Source organism: Podarcis filfolensis (genome assembly GCF_964270895.1).
Source record: "Podarcis filfolensis genome assembly, chromosome: 1".
NCBI lineage: Eukaryota > Metazoa > Chordata > Lepidosauria > Squamata > Lacertidae > Podarcis > Podarcis filfolensis.
The window spans coordinates 46,746,491-46,758,539 of record NC_139604.1 but is presented as its reverse complement, the minus strand read 5'-3'; the positions used below and the strand labels follow the sequence as shown (position 1 = coordinate 46,758,539).

General features: G+C 41.8%; 1 long non-coding RNA gene across 1 annotated transcript in view; it reads right to left on the bottom strand.

Moving 5' to 3' along the window:
* The window catches only part of LOC310749426, a 36,976-nt gene extending 26,646 nt beyond the window's left edge, over positions 1–10,330 (bottom strand). The window contains exons 1-2 of the long non-coding RNA XR_014541617.1: positions 10,245–10,330; positions 3,588–3,707 (exon numbers count right to left, since the gene is read on the bottom strand). This is a non-coding gene — a long non-coding RNA (uncharacterized lncRNA). The remainder of the gene's footprint in view (positions 1–3,587; positions 3,708–10,244) is intronic.
* Positions 10,331–12,049: the final 1,719 nt, after the last annotated feature.

Here is a 12,049-nt window from a genome sequence, read left to right as displayed (position 1 = left end):
TATAGTTGTTGCTCCCTCTAGTGGCCAGACATAATTCAATTTTCCCTTAGGAGTGGTCTCTTGTACCAACCTCTCATCTCTTCTATTTTTGTGATGCGTGGCTCTCTTGATGCATTACGGTATTGTAATATTTTGTTGGAAGCCGCCCAGAGTGGCTGGGGAAGCCCAGCCAGATGGGTGGGGTATAAATAATAAATTATTATTATTATTATTATTATTATTAGTTCCCCAGTAAGCAAGGGACATGTGTAAATATGTTTTTGTTGTTTTACAAGTAGGGTGGAAAATAAAACTGGATTATAAACAACCCAAGTAATCACAAAGGGACTGCCAACGGGTAAGTGTTGCTTATTTCAATTGTGTTTGTTTGCAAGCAATGGCCACAGTCCACCTTTTTTTGTACCAAGAAAGAAAGAAAGAAAGAAAGAAAGAAAGAAAGAAAGAAAGAAAATTCCGATTTCAAAAAAACGTGGCCCCTAAATCAAGAAACCTCTCTTGAGGTTCCCGAAAGCTCAAAATACAGTCTGAAGTTCAGGAGCAAGAGCAAGAAGAGATTTTAGCAGCAACAGCAAGTTGTATGTAATTTATTATATATTATCACAATAATTTTTAAAAACAAATGTTTAGAAGAGCAAAGAGAGCTATGCAAACACCTGCACCAGGTTTCCTTTTAAAGTCTCCAAACTGCTTATTTTATGTTCAGGTGCGTTGAAAGAGAAGTTTGGCAGCTCTGAAGGACACCTTCTGAAAAAAGTGTCAGATCAAAGTCTGAAGACCACTAGCAGAGTATAAAGCCGTCTGAGATCAGCACAGATTAAATGTGATGCAGCTATTAAAGTGTGTTCTCATGCCCACCTGGAGATGTAAAGCATTTCCTTTTCAAGTACAGTGTTCTACGTGAAAGCAGAGCTCTAACCAAGTGATGGAAGTCCACATCGGCATAGACTCAACTGTAAACCCGTAAAGCCTTGGGTCAGAAACATTATTGCTACCTGTGTGTTCTGCACAGAGCCACGAGCGCTTGGTTTAGTGGGAGGCAGAATCAGGCTGCATCCACAAGATTCCAGCCAGACAGATGAAAGAAAAGAAAAGCATTGGTGGAATCTGAGTTTATAAAGGTTTATTAATCTAGATTTCATATTATTTATAGCACACTCCTCATGGACACATGTGAAAAAACAGTACTAACAACGCACAGTCCTCCAAGCATTGTAGACAAGCCACAGCAATCCCAGTTGCACCGCTGTGCCCAACTCTACTTAAACTAAGCAAAGTCAAGTCGCAGGCAGTAAATTGCTCCTTTTTCTTTTGTGTGCGTGTTTGCATGTGTGCGCATGTGTGGTGATGTTTCACAGTTTGATTATCAGTCATGAAAAGACATTACTTAAAGCAGCAGTGACACTGTCTAATCATTCTTGTGAAATATAGACTTCTCTCTCCCCTTCAGACAGAGCCGGCATTAATACACATTTATGCAAAGCAGAGACAGATCTGTCACAGGCTAATCTTTGCAAGTATGATAGATGATGTTTATTTTCAGTGATGGAATGAAACACCCCGGCTGACAATAATTGTAATAAAAAGGACAGATCAACTTCTATAAAATGATTGAATTACCAAGTCTATTGCATTAATGCCTTCTCTCAGCTGTGTCATAAACCTGCTTTAGGTTTGTTCCAAGTTACGGTACACTGGGAAGCATCCACCTTCAGCGAGACATCCTGCCCTTGACCTGCACTAATCAGAGGGCAGCCGTGTTTGGATGCCATTTCTGGCCATGGCTATTTGTATTCATTTAGAGCATGAAACAATGTTTCCCAGTCCATGGCAGAAAGTAAGAGAAGAGCACTATACTCAGATTTACAGGGGTTAGACCATAGAGTCCGGAGGTGATTAATAAGGTGCCCAAATTCCATACATTATTTGAACTCTAATAGGAAATCTTGCACTGTGTTGAATGGGGAAAAGGGGGTTTATCAATAGTTATCTCTGCCTGCTAACTATCAAGCCAAGTGCAAGGTTATACTGCTGGCATTTAAAGTCTGAATCAACTCGGGACTAGCAGACCACCTTCCTTAGTACAGATCAATCTTTAAGATCTTCCATTGAGACCCTGCTGGCCGTTCCATGGCCAACTTGATGACAATGTGGAAGGGGACATTTCTCAGTGATAGCACCCACCTCCCAGAATGCTCTCCCATGAATAATAAGCAAGACAGAGACAGGAAAGACCTTTAAATACCTCCTAAAAGCAAATACCCATATTTTTAACTCCGTCTTGTACAGTGCCCAGTTCTATCACACACACACACACACACACACACACACACACACACACAGAGGAATCGAGAGAGAGGGGGAGGGAAGGAAGGGGAGAGGAGGGCACTCTCAATCTGCCAGCCCAAGGGCTATTGCAGTAGCAGATGGGACAGTTCTACTGCAGCACAACAGAAGAACACAACGCAACAGTTTTGATAGCAGAAACATATTTTGTGGGAAGAAGGGCTGCTTGCTAAACCACAGCAGTAACTGTTGCTCTGAGAGGGAAATAGGAGGTCTCCTAAATACTCTCAGCAAACTGCAGTTCCCAGGATTCTTCTGGGAGAAGCCATGACTGTTTAAAGTGATATCATTATCTGAAAGTGACCTTAATCAGATTCAGCTCATATATGTCAGAAACAACACGCCTTAATGGATTTTATAGCATTTTAAATGTTTTGTTGAGGAACTGTTTCATTTAGCATTTTGTGTAACCCATCTGTGCATCTGTACTATGTGGACGTCAACACAATCTCGCTCCGACCCACCCCATCTGTCCCTGGATGCAGCAGTGACACAGGCAACCAAAAATCAGGTGAGACCTGCTACACCACCCATGACAGTATAGGGTACAGCAATCAATTGATTGATTGATTGATTGATCGATCGATCGATCAATCAATCAATCAATAGGCAGATGTGTTAGCTTACCCAATATTAATGTGAGGGTTGCATTTGAGTGTTGCTCATAGTACTACTGTTTTTAAAAGTGGTGATCATTCATACCAAAGTTAAGAGATGAAATGGCCCACTACTGGAAGGGGTTGGCATTAACATGTTTAAAGGGAGAAATTACATAATTTTTACATAACAAATGTAAAGAAAAAGTCTCTAAGCCTTTTGCCTCGTATATCCTTGAATGTTTTTTCCCCTCCTCACATAACATTTCTAAGGCATTCCTCCAAACATTTCATAAATATTGCAGAAGTAATTGGGGTTATAATAAAGGCAGAGGAAGCCTGAGCTCTTCAGCTGGCCTGCATATGCTAGCCTGGATTTCTCCAGTGTCATTTGCTTCCCAGCCAGTCCTGTTTAAACCCGATACAGCCTCGCCTTTGAACACACAAAAACTTCCAAGTGCCTTGAAGTGCGATGAGAGGCTTGGAGCACTTAGAGATTCAGGCATCTGTGAGACATTTTGATGTCTTCCCCAAGCACTGGGGTGCTTTTTGTTTCTCTGTTTGTTGTCACCACTTTCATTAAACTTGCATTAGATCTGAAAGTGCAGTGGACTCTACCTGAGATTTTTCAGAACTATGTTATCATACCTTCCTTGAGTTCTTCATGAAGAACCTTGGCAGACTTGTGTCTTCCAAAGTCCCTGTAGACCCATGCATAAGAGGCTGGCATGAGAAACCTCCAAGCAATCCTGTTTGCGTTCCGCACCCCTGTGGATAAAAAAAGGCATGTATTATTTTTTCTGGAAGCTGAATGTTATGAAAATTAAGTGCGTAGGTTGTAAGAAGCCGCATGTAGACAGTGCTGGGGAAAGAACTTGGGACTAAGGACCTTTCAAATGTTTGAGAATGTGCAGTTGGTTTAGTCTGGGTCCAGGGAAAGGTTGTGTGAGGTCTGGTGTCAGCAAAAGGGGTTCCTATGAACCAGAAGAGTGAGGAGGAATAGGAACACTATCAGGAAACTTCAGTGGAATAAATTTTGTTTACCTTGCATGCTGAGAGGTTTGCACCTGCCCTAGAAGATAAATCAGATTTTCCATCTTGTGTTCCTCACACTTCAGTCTGAAACCAGTTCACTGGTCTCTTAGAGCTAAAGTATATATCAACTTCACTACTACTCCAATTAGAGGAGGCCTATGAAAAGCTCCATTCTATTCTCTCACCACTTTGATGGCAAGTGTGTTTTCATGGGTCTTAACAACATAAGAAAGAAAACATATCTTAAAGTGTCAGGAAAAATGTGTGGTATTCATTGATTTTTTAAAAAAATAAAATAAAATGCCCAGCTTGTTTTCATTGGGTGTTGACACAGACAGAAAGTTTCCCTGTCCCACTCCAGGAAATTGGGGCAGGGTTGTTTTCTTTCCCATTTGCTGGCTAATATATATAATTTTTTAACTTTTGGCATTCTGAAACCTGCGAAGACAGTTTGGAGGCCAACACATTTTCCTCTTCTAAGTCAGGGCATTCCTGTTAGCTTGCTTCTTTGAGTTAAACAGACCTTCTGTATTGTTGTCAAAGGGGTGGGGGGTAGGTCTTCCAGAGGAAGCACTGCAAGTGGGTTGCTAAGATGGTGTGAATGGCTCTCAGATTCAACCTCCAGCCCAGTTCTTGAATGCATGTTGATTGGCTGATTGACACAAAGTGTGTATGGAGGAGTGGAGTAAGATTTTCATACCAATGGGCAGCCTCCCCGGGACCACATGACAGTGGTGGGTGGGGACAGAGGCAAAAATGGGTGGATCAAGAGATGTGACTCTTACCGTTGTATGATAGGCCACATTCCATCCAGGCAAAAGCCCAAAGCTTCCATACACAGAGAGTCAAACACATATCTCTCAATCCTCCATATGGTGGGGGGGAGGGGAGAGGTCTTTTTACAGTACTGTACACATTTCAGCCTGGCAAAAGTACTTGAGGGGTTGCAGAGCAAGCTCAATAGTAAGTGTGATCTGAGAGGAAAGGGTGTAAGGGCCAGACAGAAATGTCTGGAGGGTCACATTTGATGTCCAGGCCCAAGATTCACCAATTCACTTTGATATTACCTTACCCTGTTACCCATGCCTTAGGCCCAGCCTTCTAGTGTTCTAGATCCAAACTCCCAAGAGCTGACTGGCTTTCCCAGCTGGCTTTCCCATGGGCCTTTGCCATGAGTGTCTCTGCATGTTGGGCTTTTAGTCTTGTTTTAAATGTATTTTTTGTTTTTTATTATCTTCTGTGTAAATTGCCTTGATAGTGGTTTAGAAGGTGATGATAAATCAGTGGTAAAATAAAATAATAACCCTAACCTTATGGTGAGTTTTCACCCATATTTTCAACTTTTAGAAACACTCACTTTCAAGTTACACAATGCCCATTCAAGATTAATGGTGGGTGCCAGTGAGTGGAAGAAAACAATGTGATTACTTTTACTTCACATGGCGAGATTTGTTGCTATTGCAGCACATGAATGGAAACTCACCACAAAGAAAAAGTCTGAGAACAGAGTAGGTAACAGCTAGACCAGGAGGCCTTGCTTAGCTTATTTAGTCGAATCCTGTGGAGGGAACTCCTTGGTAGATTCCTCCCTGGAGTACCAGTGGCTTTCTGTTTGTGGGATATAGAGCCTGGATTACACAGACTGATCTGTGGGACTAATGAGAGACTGGTTCCACCTTTGACTCAGTGGCCTTTCATTTCTTTCCAGCTCCTTAAGTATACAGGTGAGGGATTGCAGGCTGAATTCTCCTTTGTTTGGAAAGCGCCCTGCTTGTAAGAAGCTAGCTTGCCCATTAATGAGGGCTTAAGCCATGACTTCTCTCTGATATGCCAGCTTTCTAGGTGCAGAGAGAGAGGACAAAGACATACAGAGAAAAGTAAGAGAAACATGTGGTTTTCTGACCCATATGGTTGTACCATATGATGTTCCATGTTTGTAACTCGGCACTGAAGGCTTGATTTATGAGATGCAGAACTGCCACTGCTCCATGTGTCTCACCCTGCTCTTACTTGCAAATATGTTGCAGGACATAGTGTCAAGCCAGCTATGCATTGTCCCACCTCCAGTGTTCGAAACTCCCACTGTTCTAGGCACATTTTACAACAGGGAATTTCATTAGCGCAAGCAGTTTTTGCGCTCTGGGCGCAGTACTCCGCCTAAGATTTCAGATTAAAACTGGAAGGAAAGGAGGACCTTTTTCTGCCTCCCCACTTCCAGCTACTCTCTGAAGACAGGAGAAGAGACCCTCTTAATAATATTAGGGGGGTGGGCAGGGGAAAGACTAGACCATGTGAAAAATGAACCTAATATTTTAGCTGCAGTTCATTCATTTTCAGCTTTGAATTCTTGTTATTAAAAAGTGTGCCTAGACATTCCGTTGTTGTGCCCATAACCTAGGCTTAAGTTGCCATTTAGCTCCTAGCTTTCATATCTCAGTTCCTAACACTGCCCACCTCACATTACTGACTGACAGCAGTCAGAGTGAGGCAATGACATGGCCTGTATTGTGCTTGTCTAGACATTGCACAGAGGAAGGATGGGGGAGACGACATGAACAAAAAGAAGTTCCATGCATTTATAATATCAAGTAAAGCCCCATGATGCATGGACTGTGTGCCTCCTGCCTGTTGAAAAGCCAGTGCTATAACTTCTACGGAGCAGAGCATATTCCTGTGGTTCTGAAGGAGACCCACAATGGGCTCTTGCTGAAAAACCAAACTACTGTATGTTCTGCTAGCCCTTAGTGTTGCGTTCATGATTGTGTACAGATTAAAGTTTCCCCCATCACCACTAGAATCAATTATCTGGGTCCCAAGAATGACTCTGTTAATACGATACAAAACCTAACCCATATTAAATTTACAACACATAAAAGAAAGCAATGCTATACCACAGTTATAATGAGGATGCAGAATGGCTAATGGGGGGGGGCGGAGAGACATGTTCGGTTGTAAGCACACAGACCAGCACAAAGTAAGGGATACTTAAACTCCATTTATGCCATTGGGTCATAAGCACATCTAACTAGGCTGGCTGCTTGAACTGGATTGCTGAAGTGAGCCAGTGCATACTGAACAGGTTGTTATACTCCAGTTGTCCCAAGTGGCTAGGGCAAACCCAGTCAGATGGGTGGGGTACAAATAATAAAATAATTATTATTACTGGCAGGCACTGGCTGTTTCTAATACAAACTCTTGTTTTGCTGATCTCATGCACTTTGTATTAGTGGGGAAACATGGCTAATTTGTTTTGGTCTATTACAGATGCTGTAAAAAGGTAAAAGTAAAGGACACCTGACAGTTAAGTCCAGTCGCCAACGACTCTGGGTTATGGTGATGATCTCACTTTACTGACTGAGGGAGATGATGTTTGTCTGCAGACAGTTTTTCCGGGTCATGTGGCCAGCATGACTAAGCCACTTCTGGTGAAACCAGAGCAGCTCACTAAAATGTCATCTACCTTCCTGCCGGTACAGTACAGATTTATCAGTACAGATGCTGTACTGATACACAAAAGGTGAGAGCACATAAGCATCCCCATGTCTTGGGGTCTGAGGATGACTGATCTGATGACCTAGGCTAGGAAAGTTCATCAGCAAGGCAAAATAGCAGTAGTGATTCCCATTTATTCCCAACATCTGGGTGGATAGGGGTCCACCCTTTCTAAATATGGAGCCTGCGTTTCATGTTATTATAGTGAAAAAGACTCAATATAATTTTATTTCATTCAAAGGCCTCGTTTTTCGCCCGTTTCTTAAAACAAGCATTGCCAGCACAGAAAACGAATCGCAAAAATATCAGCTGCCCAAAACATTCTTTTTTAAAAATAAAAGTAAATGTTTGGCGATACCTGGCTTCTTGAATCTAAAAGACAGATTCCTTGAGAGCATAAGCTGGAGGTAAGAAAGTTCTCTGACAATAGTCAATGCAATTTCAAAAATATTACTGTGGAATTATTATTATTATTAAATAGCTAAGAAGAAGTAGCTGTTGTAAGGATTACTGATATAATGCTTATGAAGCACTGTATCAAGTGCAACCAATGTGGTGTCATCCAGACACTGTCGAGTTCCATGGGACATACTCCCAGGTAAGTGGGTGTAGGATTGTACCCTTAGTCCAGATCCAATTGGCTCTGCAAATGTGTATTTTCCAATGGAGGATAAGGCCATCATTGACTACTAACCCAGGCGGCTATTTTCTACGCTTTGCGATACCAGTTGCTGGAAACTGCAGGTGGGCAGAATGCTGTTGCGCTCAGATCCTGCTTGAGGGATTTGCATAGGCATCTGGTTGGCCACTGTGAGAACTGGATGCTGGACCAAAGGGGTCACTGACCCTGATCCAGCAGAGCTCTTCTTATGTTCTTAAATTTATGTTAATGTGAGTATTATCAAAAACACTCACATGGAAGAAAATGTTACAGACCCTGACCCAAACCAAGGTGAATGATGTTGTGGCTGCCCCCTCTTAAACCTCCTTCTCTTTTCCCCTTCCTCCCTCTGGTAGCATAAAGGGAAATTAGGCCCTCAGTTTCCAGCCTACCCACAAAGTCCTTGAACTAGCAAGAAACGTTAGCAGATGTTCATTAACGCACAGGCAACTGGAGGATTGGAGGCGTTTGCTAGTGATCCATGTTATGAATAAATGTTTGAAAGTCTCTACAGGGGAATAGCAATTCTGGTTCACAGCCAGTTGGCCACATATTTCCGAAGGGCTGGGTGGGAAAGGGGTTAGGCTGAACAGCTTTGGTTTTGTAATTGTAATTGTTATTATTATAAATCTGAAAAGTAAACTGCCTAAAACATATGGAAATTTACATGCATTAACCCCCCAGCCGCCCTGAACATATGAAAGGGAAATACTTGCGTGAGAACAATGATTTCAGGTTAAAAGGGGGGATTTTGTAAAGGTAAAGAGTTTCCGATCCCACTCTAAATTTGTTGTCAATTTGCCCTGTTGACTCAAAGGCTATGCCTTATTTAAAAACACTACCAACACAATCGTAAGATTCACCTTTACACATGGCAGCCTTAACTTGTAAGTGGGGAAGAAACATTACTTTTTTGTTGTTGTTTAGTCGTTTAGTCGTGTCCGACTCTTTGTGACCCCATGGACCAGAGCACGCCAGGCACTTCTGTCTTCCACTGCCTCCCGCAGTTTGGTCAGACTCATGTTTGTAGCTTCGAAGACACTATCCAACCAAAACATTACTTATTTACCCCCTAATTAGAACAACAATAAGAACTTTTTGAAGGCCGCTTTGCCTAATGTACGTGGCAGGAGTTTGGAAAGAGGTGAAAAGCAGATGGTTATGTCTGAGGAGATTGCAACCAGTAGCTTCTCCTTTTTTACACCTATAGGTTTAAGAGACCTAGGCAGATTCATCCTTAATGAAGATCAAAATAAGCTGATTGATGTAAAACATTCCCACCCAGCCACCTTACAAGGAAGTACATAGCCCTTAGGCAGATCACCTCCTTTCTAAGAGCCATTGCATTATCATGGTTAGCGTTGGACTAAGACTTGGGAGACCAGGGTTCAAATCACCACTGAGCAATGAAGCTCACTGGGTAGGTGGCCTTGTGCAAGTCACTGCCTCTCAGCCTATTCTACCTCACAGGGTTGTTGTGGAGATTGCTAAGGAGACTAGCATCCCTAATTAACATTTGCCTAAGCAAGATGTGAATTGAACCACAGTCATCCTTCAAAACTTGCACCTCTCCAAGTTTTGCAATGCAAATTCTCCAGTGAAGTTATATGTGCAAAATTGACCATATGAGTGTAAAATGTGCATAATAAATACATATATTAGTGGAAATAACACACCAAATTTCATAATATAACAGAAAAATGCTTTGCACAAATGTGTATATTAGGCAAAACTGCACACATAAATGTGCATGTATTAGAAGAAATTCACGCTGAAATCTTACAATTTTTCATGAAGACTTTTATTTTTTTAGATCGCAAACTGATGCGGAAATTTGCAGAACTGAATTTAAGATTGGATAAATGGGGGAAATGAGAAACAGAGAAACTGAAACTGACATATTTCCCCATCCCTAGTTATTTCCTCATATTCCTGACATGGGTGGATCTGAGGTCAACAAGAAGAAAAATGCAATCCCAACCAAACTGACATTTGGCTGACCTCGACCAACCCAAATCAGCATGGCAATGTAGGAATCAGTATTTTGCTCCACCCAGAGAGCATTCTTTCCCACCATATGCTATATTGGACAGCAACTTGGATAGCTGGACACTTACCTTTTAAAGCTTGTCCATGCAGCATTTTGGACTTGTATCTGCCTCCTTCAGAAAGGGCCCTGAAGGCTTGGCTCATATTATGGACTAGGGAGAGAAAGAGAAAGAGAGAAAGAGAGAGAGAATCAAAATGATGCTATACAAAAGCAAAGACCAAACAAACAAACAACCTTTTCACTTTCCTGTTTTAATTATCACAGTTGCCTGTAAAATATAAGAGAGATGTACCATGGGGGAGCTGTGGGAGTCTGCTTTTAACTTGTAGCTCAAGGCTATAACTTAAGCTCACCGTCTGCTTAGAGTAAAGTGATAGATTTTGACTGTGAGATGTGATTTTTGCACACCAAAAGAATGCATAGATTAAATTAGCGTAAGCCAGGGCAGGCTGTATGCCACATCCGATCAATGCATATGGTTAAACTGATTGCAGTCAAATGAGCAGGCCATAGAGGAGGGGTGGGATTTTACATGGAAAATCCTCAGCAGCACCATTTTTTTAAAAAGTGCAACAAGAAAAATAAATGAAAGAATGTAAACTGAAATAAATTGGGACATTTGGAATAAGCTTATGCAAATGTATGTGGCTTTGAATTGCAAAATGCATTTCTGGGAATGCTATTGCTATTGTTTCAGAACAGGGTCCCAGTTCAAAAACTCTTGACACAATGAATAAAGTGCATGCACACAATCACACTTTCCTATCCTGGAAATATTTTACACTGGATTGTTACATTCGATGCTGATACAAATGGATGGAAATGGGTTTTGTAGTATGGTTATTTTCCAGTTGTGTGGGGCAAGGAATTTACATGGGGAATTTACAGTTGAAAGATACTTGGAAACCTTTTGGTTTCTAGAAGTTCCACACACAGCACTGTAGTATTAAACTTCACTGGGTGGACAGAATGTTCATAGGAATATACTTGTTCATTCTCGCACTGCTCTGCATTTCCTGTTTGCAGCTGGGATCATCCCCTGAAGAAGCTGTCCTTGTGGTCTTTCTGGCTAGGAGGGAAGCATAACACGAATTTCCTTCCAAGTTTATTTTCCAGAAGCAGGCTCAAGAGAGCTGGAGGGGTCAGAGATGAATCCAAATGTTTGCAAGCTTGCCTAAAGCCATGCTGCAGCTGCCTGGACATTTCCAAGGCCAGACATGGCCATTTCCTATTGAACACATGGCTCCACTCTAGTCAAAATGCTCAGCATAAATGACCCAAGTTTCATCATGAAGTTCAAGATGAGAAGCTAAGCTGTTGGTGAGAGAACACATGTAATTTCTGGCAGGAGGTGAGTTATGGGGGCCAACATGTCCCACCATAGCTCCTATGGTGCCTGTGAAAGTCTTGGTAAATATCCCCTCAAAATTCCACAATACTCTGTTTGACCTTTCTGTTTAGTTCCTGTTTGCACTACCTCAAGCCTTTCCTGCATGAAATTCACACCCTTAAACATGCCTATTTTTCATTGGATGCCAGAACTGGATACCCACCCTTCGATCCATTTTGAAGAGAGAAGAGCTGTAAAGAGCTTTTCTCTGTGAAAAGTGGTGCCTTTCCCCCCATTGATGGAGTAGCTGATGGGAAAGCATGGGAGAGCATTTTATCTCTGCTTATTTCTGCTTTTCAGAGGTGGCAGCCATTTTGCGTTATGCCACACCCCATAGCAGTCTCTTTTGTTTGTTTGTTTTTAATGTTTTTTTAACAGAGTTTGCAAACATAACAAAAAGAAAGAAAAGAATAAAAATGTAAACCCATAGAACGTCACAGTCTGAAAGGACAAAAGTACAAAGATACAGAGCAGCTCCAAAG